This window comes from Sabethes cyaneus, chromosome 2 (genome assembly GCF_943734655.1).
Source record: "Sabethes cyaneus chromosome 2, idSabCyanKW18_F2, whole genome shotgun sequence".
NCBI classification, from domain to species: domain Eukaryota; kingdom Metazoa; phylum Arthropoda; class Insecta; order Diptera; family Culicidae; genus Sabethes; species Sabethes cyaneus.
This window is the reverse complement of record NC_071354.1, coordinates 85,297,427-85,310,452: the sequence shown is the minus strand read 5'-3', so window position 1 is coordinate 85,310,452 and position 13,026 is coordinate 85,297,427.

The window sequence follows — 13,026 nt, the reverse complement described above, 5'->3', positions numbered from 1 at the left end:
ACCGATTTCAACGATCTTGGTGTCGTATGAAATCTCTTGTTAACGCTAAATTTTTCGGGTAAATTTTATTGAAAACAAACAAGTAGTTTAAAAGTTATGCTTAAAAAACCTTTTTTGACAAGGTAATAATTATCGCCTGTTTCTTAGAGATGGCTAAACCGACTTAGGCGCTATTAGTCTCATTTGAAAGGTAACATAGCCTAATAGATCACTATTGATTTGTTTTTTGATTGGATGTTTAATTTGAAAGTTATGAGCAATTGAATACAACACATTAAAATTTATAATAATTTATAACCATTTCATCTAAGATGATTTATCTAGTTTGAATTATTTTGACATCAAATTAGAGATTTTCGTGCTGCAAATATATTTGCAAAATTTCAGTAGAATTGGTTTTGCCGATCAAAAAATATTAACCCTCCAACAATCGCGCCAACTTTTGTAATACGGTTATTCGCGCGCACAATGGCCCAAAGCCAAAAAGACATGCGCACTAGAGTTTTGACTGGGAAAACTTGGTTTTAGGTTTATGGAACCTTTGGAAGAATTTCTTCAAATTGATAGTTCTATCGTCTGGTGCAATTTAAATTTTGATTAATCCCCAATGCAATGCAGTGCAATAAAAAAATTATTTTTCTTCAGTTTCAATATAACACATTGATGTATTCTGCAAAGTTTTAGAGTATATTATTACAAGAAATTTTGCTGAAGACAGTAACCCCCTATCTCTTCAGCGAAGCTAGAAAAATCTTATTTATTGTGTATGAATTAGTGAAACCAGTTTTTTATTTTAGCTCTTTTCGTAATTGTTGTATGACTTTTTCATGTATTACAAAGTTGCACAAATAGTAAAAATACACAACTTTGCTGAATATAGTATACCTCTATGTTTGCTTATTTAGGAACTGTAGAACTTTGATTATAAAATATACCCTAATTTTGACCCCGAATTACTCGACTAGCAACAGACGGATACATTTTAAACATTTTACATTATTGCTGATTGTTTTGATGCATGCAGACACCATTTTTCCATATGAAGAAACGAGAGAAAATTCCAGGCCAATTCCGGTACACCTCATATGCTGATTGCTTCATTTCTGTGATGTCAGTTTATGCTGATCAATTTTCCCAACAATTTAAAGTATTAATGCATTGAATAATTATGACATTTTGCTCATAACAAGTTTATTGAAGAATATACGTTAGTTACACAACGATTTGTAACTTTATAACAATATGGCGTTCAAAAATCTACACGTGTTATACAAATTACTACAGCGTAAGTACCCGAAGGTTAATAAAAATTGATGAAATTTATTCTAGAAAACTTTATTGGTGTGAATCAAATAGGCATTACAGGAAATTATGCATAGTTCAAAAATCTATAAACTAGACCTTTACTACGCAATGTATATGTTAAAGAATAATATTTGCTCTTACAACCTACTTTTACTTGCACTTAGTCAAATTATTAACAACTTACTTATCCTTATTACGCAATTTCATGAAAAAAGGATCTATCAAAATTTATAAGTGGTCATATTTTGTTCAAATTTTGTAAACGTATTCAATTTTCTAAATTTTTATGTAAACCAACGCACTACGCAACGTTAACCAATAGATGGATTATACTCCGAAGACGTGTCGGTTTCTATCTCAAATAGCAAGTAAGACCGTATAACAAAGGTTCCTTTCACCACTAGGTGGATTAAATCGGGTTTTTTGGTTTTTTTCTAATAGATGAAATCAGACAAACTGATTGCAGTTTATTGGAATGGCCAATGGTCAGAATGGTTACGATAATTTGTATGCATTTCATGTGAAAATAGTATCGACATTGTTTGGAAAGAAAGTATCAACCCGATAAAAATTGTTCTATTTTCTGTAACATCTGAATGTTTACTACAAAATGAGTAGATTATTGAGTATAGTATGAAAACAATATTAGTAATTCTTTTTTCTCTTTTGCAGGTAAATTAACCCCAACCAAAGGCTTCTGCAACCGTAAGAATACTTTACATACAATTTAGAACCTCAAATGGATTCGTAAGTGAACACTTTGTAAAACCAAGAAATATTGAAATTAACTCTGATGCGCATAATAACAAAATAGCACAGTGATAACCAGGCTTCATTTTCGGTTTCTCGCGCAGTAGATGCTCATTTGACTGCAGCGCCTCAGCCAACCAGAATTGAACAAAGTAGCGTAAATAGTAACATTTGTAGAGTTAATTATTATCTACAATATCGCTGAAGAAAACATAGTTTTATCTTTTGTATTTACGGCGCTATGGGGCTGCTACCCCGTTGGTACCCAATTGAGCGCACTTTTTGCTATCGTACTATGACATAGCATGAAGAACAAACTTTCTCCAATTCATTGGGATGTGGGCTGACACTCTCCAATTCTTTGGAAACCATGTATTCACAACAAGATTTCGTTCCATTTGGTCTAACCATCTTGCTTGTTGCGACTCTGGTCGTCTTGTTTATACGGAATTTGAAGCTAATACCATCTCCAGAGTAATGCAAAGTAAATAAATTCTCGCAACAGGTTCTGCCCACTGTATCCTATTAACTTGAGCCACCTTTTGAATACTGGGTTTGCCATGGAGCTGCGCGAGTGTATGGTTTCTGCTTCGCTTTCATACTTCGTTCTTCTTGCCACTGAAGATGGTTCTTAGCATTCGTCTCTCGAAAACTCCGTGCACTCAAGCGTTGTCTACGTTCGTTCAATACCCAGCCCCCAACCGGTTAATGAGTGTCTTGTAGAGGTTACACTTTGTACGAGGGCTTAGTCTATTGACCGAAGTTGCTTATGAACCTCATTGGCCTTAGCTGATAATAAGGCTTAGAATCTCACGGCTGGCGTCGGTGTCATTTGCCATCACCAGTGAGCCCATGTAGATAAATTCGTCAACTACCTCGAACTCACCGCGATATCAGCACCGCGTCAACTACCGTGATATCAACCGACCACGGTTCCGGCGGACAGCATATACTTTGTTTTAACCGTATTTACCTGTAACCCAATCTTCTCTACTTGGCGCTTTAGTCTGTAGTCTCAGCAACCGCCACAGATGTTCTGCCAGCAATATTCATGTCATCGGCAAAGCAAATGAATTGACTAAATTGGTTGAAGATCATGCTCGCGTGTTAATATCGGCTCGGTTCTTTTGGTTGGTTTTCGGTCGACGATATCATATGTAGCTTTGAAGTCAACGAACAAATAGTGGATGGAAACTCTGTATAGGCTGCCTTTATGGAGGATCTGCCGCAGTGTAAATATTAACACTGTTTCAGCGAAGCCGGGTCAATAAATTCCCACAAATTTGCTTGCAAATGGTGATAGTCAGCTAAAAACGATTTGGTAATACCAACAAAAAAAAAGTAGCAGGAAGTAGCATATAAAAAGGTTTTCCTGACGCTACTGGATAAATAACCAAACTAAACTACAGGGTGTTCAATAAGTTCGAATACAACTTTTCATCGTTGTGAAAGTGCGCAGCATGTGCATTCTGTGTATTGGTATTGCTATCAGCTAACGCGCAAGGTATCGACTTGATGTTATTTGTTATTTGTTTACCGCGCGCTATGAAGGAGTACAGCAACGTCGTTTGAAATCCCACGGGGTATAGCGGAATTTCATCTATAACACCATCCGTCGGTACCGGGAGACGGGCTCGGCCAAGGACCGTGCTAGATCCGGGCGGCCGCGTTCGGCGAGGACGCCAGCAGCCATCAAGGTGGTGAGGGAGCGGGTTCGTCGAGAAATGAACCGCTCGATTCGGAAGACCGCTGTTGACCTGGATGTGACGATCGGGACCCACACCATCATGGCGAAGGACCTGGGATGCAAGCCGTACAAGAAACGCAAGATTCACGGGATAGCGGAGGCTACAACGAAGAAGCGGCTGGACAGAGCAAAACTGATACTTTCGCGGCACGCTGGTCAGGAGTTCGTGTTTTCTGTTGAGAAACTCTTCATCTTGCAACAGCCGCACAATGTCCAAAATGATCGGCTGTGGGCCTCGACGTTGGCCAGCATACCCCCGTCCCACATGAACATCCCGCGTCGGTGATGGTTTGGAGGGCCGTATCCAAGTGTGGGAAGCTTTCACTGGTGTTTATCGAGAAAACCATGAAAATCAATACCGCGTACTATAAGACCAAGGTTCTGGAGAAGGTAGTGGCCCCGGCACTTCGTGACCTCTACGGGAAAGATCATTATGTTTTTCTGCAGGACGACGCACCAGCCCACACGACGAATATTGTCCAAGCATGGTGTCGGGAGAATCTGACTGATTTTCTCGATAAAACTTTGTGGCCTCCCAGCTCCCCGGATCTTAATCCCCTGGAATTATATATATGGGCGTACATGTTGGCCAAGCAGAGCGAACATAAAGTGAACACTATGGAACAATTTAAGAAGCTTATTTCCAAGACCTGGGACGAGATGCCCATGGACCAGATGCGTGCCACGGGTGATTCTTTTGAGAAACGTCTCAAGCATCAAATATGTCGTAAAGGTTCTCAATAAACACTGCTTCGATAAAAATTGACTCAGAAAAGAATATCTTGTATTTTTACTTGTTAAACACATTTTTAAAATGTATTCAAACTTATTGAACACCCTGTAAATTAAAAATGATTTGGGAGAACACTTTGTACCAGTGTTGCGAAGCCCACGTGTGGTCTAATTTTCTCACACATGCGTACTTCATTCTAACAAACACACCGGCATAAGCATCCCTTGAAAACTCCCGCTCTTATTTCTTCATGCACTGCAACGAATTTTTGCGTGTGTTTAGCTAACAGCTACAGTCATCGCTCGTCGTTTGTCGTTGCAGCCCATTCTGCTGATACCGATTATTCACGACGGCTCGGTCTCCCGCTCGTGAGTAGAATCGAGAGCGATGAAGAAGAAGAAGAAGAAGAAGAAAAATTAATGTAAAATTTGTATCCCGGTGCGCCACCAACCTCACGGGCAATTGATTCCCCGCGAGTTTTTTTTGACTCGGGAATAACCTATGCAGGAAGATGAAGTGAGCATAAGCGTGCGCGAGTGTGTGAGTAGTAGAATGTCTGCACACAGCACCGGCGACTGTTTCTTTTAAGCCTGCGTGTGCGGGGAAAGCGTTGAATGCTACGTTTCTCCTACTCTTTTGCGTTTGAGAAGGCATGGTTGACTTCTCGCTCGATTCGTAACATTGCTTTGTACACGGAATTGAGAACGGTGGTCGCAGAATAGTTCTCACAGCGCACCTTTTTACAGATCATGCAGATTATCTTTTAAATTTAAAATAAAATAAAAATAAAACCAAAGTTCCGTGTTTGAGTAGCCGATATTGCCGGCATTGAGTTGCGTCCATGGCTGTCTCTCTCCAGTTCCACGAGTGTCCCACACCTACCAGTCCCATCCTGTCCGGCATTCTCCGATTGTACCCTTCCACAAGCAACTTTCTGGATGTTGCATTTGCCGAAGAGCTGCCAGCTTGTGGTTCATTCTTCTCCTCCATACTCCGTTCTGACATACACAGCCAAAGATGGTCCTAAGAACACTGCGGTCAATAATGGTCAGTGCTTTCAAGTCTCCGTTGAGCATTGCCACGTTTCGTGACCGTAGAGGAATACCTTATTAGCTTTTTGTACGTGATACATTCAGTACGGGGGTGAAGCTTACCAGATCATAGGATCTTGTGGACTCCGTAGTAAGCACGACTTTCCGTAAGAATACGTCTGCCTGTTTCTCTGCTGCAGTTGTTTTCCGACGTCATCAACGACCCGAAGTATACAAATTCGTCCACCACTTCGAACTCGTCCCCGTCAACTATCACACTATCGACTATGCAAGTTCGATCGCGTTTGGTTCCTTCTGCTAACAGATTTTTTTTCGTTGTTGGGGACCTTGGACCACTGCGCCCAGTTCTTTGATTTATTGTGGTGTGTCCTCTTTTGCTGTATGCCTTTACTTATGAACAGCTACTATGTCGTTTAGACAGGTCCAACAGGTGACAGGTTCTAAAAGGTTTAAACGTCCACTAATCCAACCTTCACTGCTTCGCGTTTCTGCTTGGTATACTGCTCAGCAACCACCTGGAACATCCTTCCGACAATGTCCACGTCGTCAACAAAACAGATGAATTGGCTAGATTTAATGAAGATCGTGCCCAACATGTTAAAACCCGCACGCTTCATAACACCTTCTAGTGCGATGTTGAACAGTAGACAGGAAATACCATCTTTGTCGTAGTCGCCCGCGTGTTTCAAACGGGCTTGATAATGCGCCCGATATCCTCTCAACACAACACTGTACAACATCCATCATGGCCCCGGTCTTCTCAGCTTCCCGGAAAACCCGTTTTCTCCCATAATTCTCCATAGACACATTCCAGCGTTACGCGACACCACGAGGTGCCGACTTTCATTGATATTTTGCTCCCGCTAGCAAAAATTACGTTTGTAACTAAGTTATTAAATAGGTGTTAAATTATGCTTGATAAATGTACTTTCTGACGTGGTTTTTACTTTTAGATTTGGATGCGACACCATCGCCGAAATGTTGTTTTTCGATTATCAATGATTCAATTACATATTTCCGCTCTATTAATAATTTTTGAGCCTTAGTTTGTTCTAAAGACTTCATCTAAATACCAAACAGAATAAAACTGTATACTTGAATACTCGAAAAACTAAAAGAGATAAGACATATTCTTAATTCTATTTCATAACGGGACACCATGGGTTTTACTGAAAACAGTTACTTGCAAATGGTGTCCCGTTACACAAATGTTGTGAAAATCATTAAAATTTTCAATAGAACGATAATAAACTAGTCAACAAGTATGTTAAATGTAGTTTTAACTCTAAAACTCGCCTGGTTTTGTCAGTATTGAGGGTATTAATTCGACTTGTTTTGAGATACCATCTGTCGTGCCCCAAGGTACCCATCTAGGGTCTGTGATATTTGTACTTTTCATTAATGAGCAGGGCAGATTTTTAAGCTCTTCTTAGCTAATATACGCCGACGACTTAAAGATATTCCGTGAAATTTAAACTAGACTTGACGGCTCGACTCTTCAAAGCGATATTGATTCTCTTTCACGATGGTGTACCCTAAATGGTATGCAAGTTAATGTCACGAAATGTTGCGTCATATCCTTTAGTCGACTATGTGAGCCCTTGCGAAATGAATATCGGGCACAGCCATATAACCGCGTGTAGACCATAAAGGACTTGGGCGTTACTATTAATTCCAAAGTCAGATTCAACGGACAAATTTCAACGATTACTGATAATGCCTTCGCAATACTTGGACTCGTGAAAAGAAACACCACCGCATTCCAGGATATATACGCGCTTAACTCGTTGTATTGTGCACTTGTTCGCAGCATTCTAGAGTACGCAGTTGTTGTGTGGGCACTATAGTATGCTGTGCTTGTCAACAGGAAAGAGGCCACCCAAAAGATTTTTTTGCGAAATGCTCTGCGTTATCTACCCTGGAACGATGTCGCAAACCTACCAACCTACGAGGAACGTTGCAAGCTTATTGATTTGCATTCGTTAGCTGCCAAAGGAAGATTACTGCAAAGATTTTTTCTCTTCGGATTACTGAGTGGAGATGTGAAGATTGCAGCTCTCTGTTAAGCCAGGTAGGCATTCCTGTTCCCTGAAGCTACTTGATGGCATCGATCACTTCACCTATTGTAGAATTCGGCACATCACCATCATTTGCCATACTGATGTAGTTATTCCCGTGCTATTTGTAGTGTTGCTTCCAGCTTTCGATCACCACACGTTCATCCGACAAGATTCCTCCACCTTTATCCCGACAGGTTTCGGCTCGCGGCACAGAGGCTTTGCGGGATATGTTCAGTTTCTTGTAGAATTTACATGTTTTCTGAGAGCAATTCAGCTGTTCCATGTCTTATCCCGGAAAAACTTTGCTGTGTTTGCTGTTTTCGTTTCTCTCTATGTTAGATCCTCTGCTGCAGCATCGACGCCTGCGCAGCATTCTTCTCGTCTAACATCTTCTGGTATTCTTCGTCGAACCAGTCGACTTCAGGTAACTTGAGTCGTTCCAGATTGTACCATTGCGGGTTACGGTATCGAATGTTGGTAACAGCGGAACGCTTTTGACGCGCTTTAACCATCCAAATGAACTGGTCAGAATCGATGTTTGCGCCACAATACGTTCAAATAGTTATGTTAAAACGTGGTCAATTTGCGAGTTGATCTGTTGCGGTGATCTCCAGGTGATACCGATATGGGAGGCTATGCCGGAAGTAGTGATGCGGATAGTGACTCTGACAATCACCTAGTAGCCGTATAACGGGTGGCAACTATTTTGGATTTTGGATTTTTTTTTCAAGCTGTCAAAAAAAGACAAAGATACATGAAGAAGATCTGATTTACCGAAATTAAAGATACATTATCCATTGTTGAAAAAAATTAGTGTACATTTGAAAACAGTCCGTAATCGGCGAAGCTTTCGTTTGACATCGAAACAAGAGCATTGTACGGTCTTCATGTCAACTTTGCGAATGCATCTCTTGACTATACCAATCAACTCTCCAGTTATTTTGGTACACCAAGGAACTCAAGATCCCGAAGAAATCTTCGATTGGGCGCACTGAGACAGGTTTTTCGGGTCCTGGTTCTTGGGTAAAAATGGGAACGATTGTGTTTTTTCAGCTTAATGCTATGATGCTCTATCCGGCCAAAACACGTATTGTCCATCTGCATGATGTGTTTGTAGAAACGGGAGGAGAGAGAGAGAGCTAACACATACATACTCTCATTTCTCTCTGAGCTCGTTTGTTGTTGAGTATAAGGGCCTCAAAAAATTCCAAAATTTTAGTTGCCACCCGTTATGTGCGCTTAAAACTGTCAACCGTATGCTAGACACATCAGAGCCGTAAAGGAGAATACATACTGATTGGTTCGAAGGCGAGTGCCAACAAGCGGTGGAGAGGTTGTTTGGAAAAATTATCTGAGAATAGCGCCAAAAGGAGAACAGAGATCGTGAAGAGTTAGAATGACTATTTAGAGCTAATGACACGCGCAGGTTTTTTTTTTCAAGTTTTACGAGAAAGTAAACCAATCTCGTAAGGGCCACACATCGAAATCTGACATGTGTAGGGACGAGGGAAGGAATCTAATTACAAACGAGCGCGAGGTGGTCAATAGGTGGAAGCAGTTCTTCGATGAACACCTCAATGGTGAAGTTCTACAAGGAAGCGAAACGGAGGTTAACCTAGGAGTTCTCATGGAAGATAGTAATGTTCTAGCATCTGATCTCCAAGAACTCAAACGAGGAATCGGGTTGCTGAAGAACAACAAAGGACCGTCTACCGGTGGAGATTTATAAACATGGCCGAGGAACGCTGGCAACGGCTTTACACTAGGTTATTTCCAAGATATGTGAGGAGAAGGAGAAGCTACTGGTGGAATGGATGGAAGAAGTGGCTTGTCCCTTCTACAAAAAGGGTGTTCGGCTCAACTGCTGCAACTGTCGCGGAATAACGCTGGTAAACGCCGCTTTTTTTTGTCGGAAGATTTGACCGCATCGCTAAACGTCGCTTGCAAGCAATTCTCCCAAATCCTGTTACGCTTGCTATCACCGACAGTACCGGGTTTCGTCGAAAATTATCAGGCGGGCTTTATAGGGACTCGTGTCACCGCGGACCAAATTTTCACATCTCGACAGACAGGCTTGGCATACACTTTTCGCTTCGATTTTGCTCTTTTGATTACTGCATCTCAGCCAAGCAGAATATGAAAAAGTGGTGTATGGGGCATTTGTAGAGCTAGTAATTATCTATAATATTGCTGAAGAAAGTAAAGTTTTATCTTTAGTATTTACGGCGCTGTAGGGCAGCAATGCCGTTGGTAGCAAAAAGAGCGCTCTTTTTGCTACCAAGAGGGTAGCAGCCTTATAGCGCCATAAATACAAAATGCACAGTAATGCTTACTTCAGCAATATTGTAGATAATAACAAATTCTACAAACGCCCCATACATCACTTTTTCAAATTTTGCTTGGCTGAGATGCAGTAATCAAAAGAGCAAAATCGAAGCGAAAAGTGTATGCCAAGCCTGTCGACAGATTTTGTAGAAATGCCGGGAGTACAAGGTACCCACGCATCATATCTTTATTGATTTCAAAGTAGCATACGATACAGTCGATCGAGACCAGCTATGGCAGATAAAGCACGAACTCGGTTTTCCGGATAAACTGACGCGACTGATCAGAGCAATACATTGAATCGACTGATGTGTTTCGTGCAGCATCTCGAGCCCCTTTGAGACACGGCGATGGTTGAGATAAGGTGACGGCTTATCCTGCATGCTGTTCAATATTGAGCTTATCGGGAAATTAGCAGTCATTAACTTTTCGTCGAAGAACCCAATTTCGGAAGCAGTTTTTGGGCCCAAAAACGGGGTTCTTTTTGTAAAAATGCAAATACTGCATTCTTCTTGTCAATCTGAAGACAGCGAATATATTTTCATGAACAGAATTTTTCTTTCAAACAAAAAAACTGCTTTTAAAATTGACAGAATCGATTTCACCTTAGCGGAGTGATTCGATGAGCAGACATCGAAACGGAAGGCACGGTTTTCACCAAGGGTAACCAACTCCCTTGCTTCGCAGATGACTTTGATATCATAGCCAGCAACTTTGCGGCGACAGAGGCAATCTACGTAAGACTGAAAGCGGAGTCTAGGAGGATTAGGTTAAAATTAAATGCGTCGAAGACCAAATACATGAAAGGAAGAGGCTGAAAAGAAACAAACGCGCGCCTCCCACGCTTCGTTACCGTTGACGGCAACGAACTAGAAGTGTTAGATGAATTCGTGTATTTGGTATCGCTGGTGACCGCAGATAATAGTATTGTAAGGAGATCTAGCGGCGTATTCAAGCGGGAAATGGGCCTACTTTACCCTTCGCAAAACGTTACCATCAAGAAGCATACGCCGTCATACGATCCTGACAATATACAAAACCCTTATCAGACCGGTAGTTCTTTATGGACTTGAAGTTGTGACGCTGCTTACGGAGGACATACGCGCCCTTGTCATGTTCGAGCGGAAGGTGCTGTGGACGATATTTGGCGAAGTACAAACTAAAAGCGTCTAGTGGCGGAGGCGTGTGAATCACGAGCTACAGGCACTGCTTGGAGAGATTCCCATCGTACATCTGGTGACAGTCGGTAGGTTACGTTGGATCGGACACGACGTAAGGATGTCGGACTATAGTGCGACGAAAGCAGTTCTCTTCAACAACCCCACCGGCACCAGTACTAGTGGTGCTCAAAGTGCAAGATAGCTCGACTAGGTCGAAACTGATTTGCGACTTCTGAGACGACTGAGAAGTTGGTGACGAGTGGCCCAAGATTTTGAGTTGAATGGAGACGACTGATTGAAACAGCAGAGCCAGCCCGACTATAGAGTCGGGCTGTTCACGACGTGGACGATAATAACAACCACACAATCGTCACATCTATTATGAATCGGTTGGCATGTGAACCCTTCAACATATCTTCAGAATTGGCTCAGTAATTATAACATTTAAAATCTTGCATATTTTTGTGTCGCTATCACATTTGCCTTCATAGCATGCCACCCTATTGAAGTAAAACGTAGTCCTATGTAAAAAAACACTATTGGGGGAAGTTCTCTGCTTATGGATTACAAACAACACTGCCATTGTATTGAAAAATTGTTTGGAATTTTGATTTGAAAATAAAATCTATAACAAAAGGGTAGGTAAATTCTGACACCAAGGTGGCGCTTGAAATAGTGTATGGAAAATAATGTACATGCCGCTTAAAAAGTGTTAATGGCACAATGCATACCAGTAGAGCAATTTTAATGAGCAATTTGATTGATGATGAGATTGATATATTTCACGGTTTTAAAACATCACGTACTGTGCAGACACCTCTCGAATGGACAGCGAATACAGAATTTTATGGTTTACGTCCTTCTCACGTCACAAAAAAGCGAGTTAAAATATTATATCCCTTATGCGATGACAAAATGATTGGTCGGTGAGTGAGAAAATTTTCACATTGTTTCACATTGACTGCACAGACAGTCTGCGGTTAGGATTATTCTTCTTAATTGTTGAAAACCACTGTATAAGGCTATCCACTTAGTATTCAGATGCAGTTCTGTTTAGTAACAGTGGGCTAAAAAGTTCTGCCATAGAATAGATAGTCAATTAGATTTCAACTCATTTTTTTTTTGAATGCAGATAGATTCAAATACACGTTTTAGCCCACTTTCCTCAACCTACGAGTTATCGCACAGAGTAACTGCGTGCTGGCGGGCGTTGGAGCCTTTCGTTTCTGCATCTGGATGGAGCATTTGAACCCAGTTGCGGTGCGACTGGCGTTGGACTAGCCGCAGGAGGCTGCAGCCTGCATTTTGCTAACAAATCAATTGAACAGCCAGGGCAGCTCAGGCAGCTCGATCCGAAGGCATAGATACGCAGGTTGGCTTAAGGATATGAAGATGTACTGGTCCGAGATAATGACTGTGTTTTCAGATCAATAGAACAAGCATGTTCACGCCTCCGGTTTTTGTGGATGCTGCGCTAGGGAATGGAAGGAAATATAACAAGATCACTTATCTGGTGCTGTAGCTGGAGAATGTACAGGCGGAATGAACCGGTTGGAGCGGTTGGTTTAAAGAAGCTGGCAAAACCACTTATTAAAAGATTAAGTACACTGTTAGGAACAAATTGATTCCGACACGGTGCTGATTGAGTTATGAGATTTTTTTTCTAGACAGTAAAAAATACTAAGGAACAAACATAAGTAAAGGTCCTCGCTGCGTCCTCACAATTGAATTAATTTGCTCGCAGCATAATCCGGATACGATTATGTTTATTACTTCTAACACCATACTCACGCATGTGGTTCAAACCGCATAAGCCAACTACCAGCCGATCGTCGGATCGCGATAAATATGCTAATTAATGGCTTCGGAGCGCACAAGATCGCGTTACCTGGTT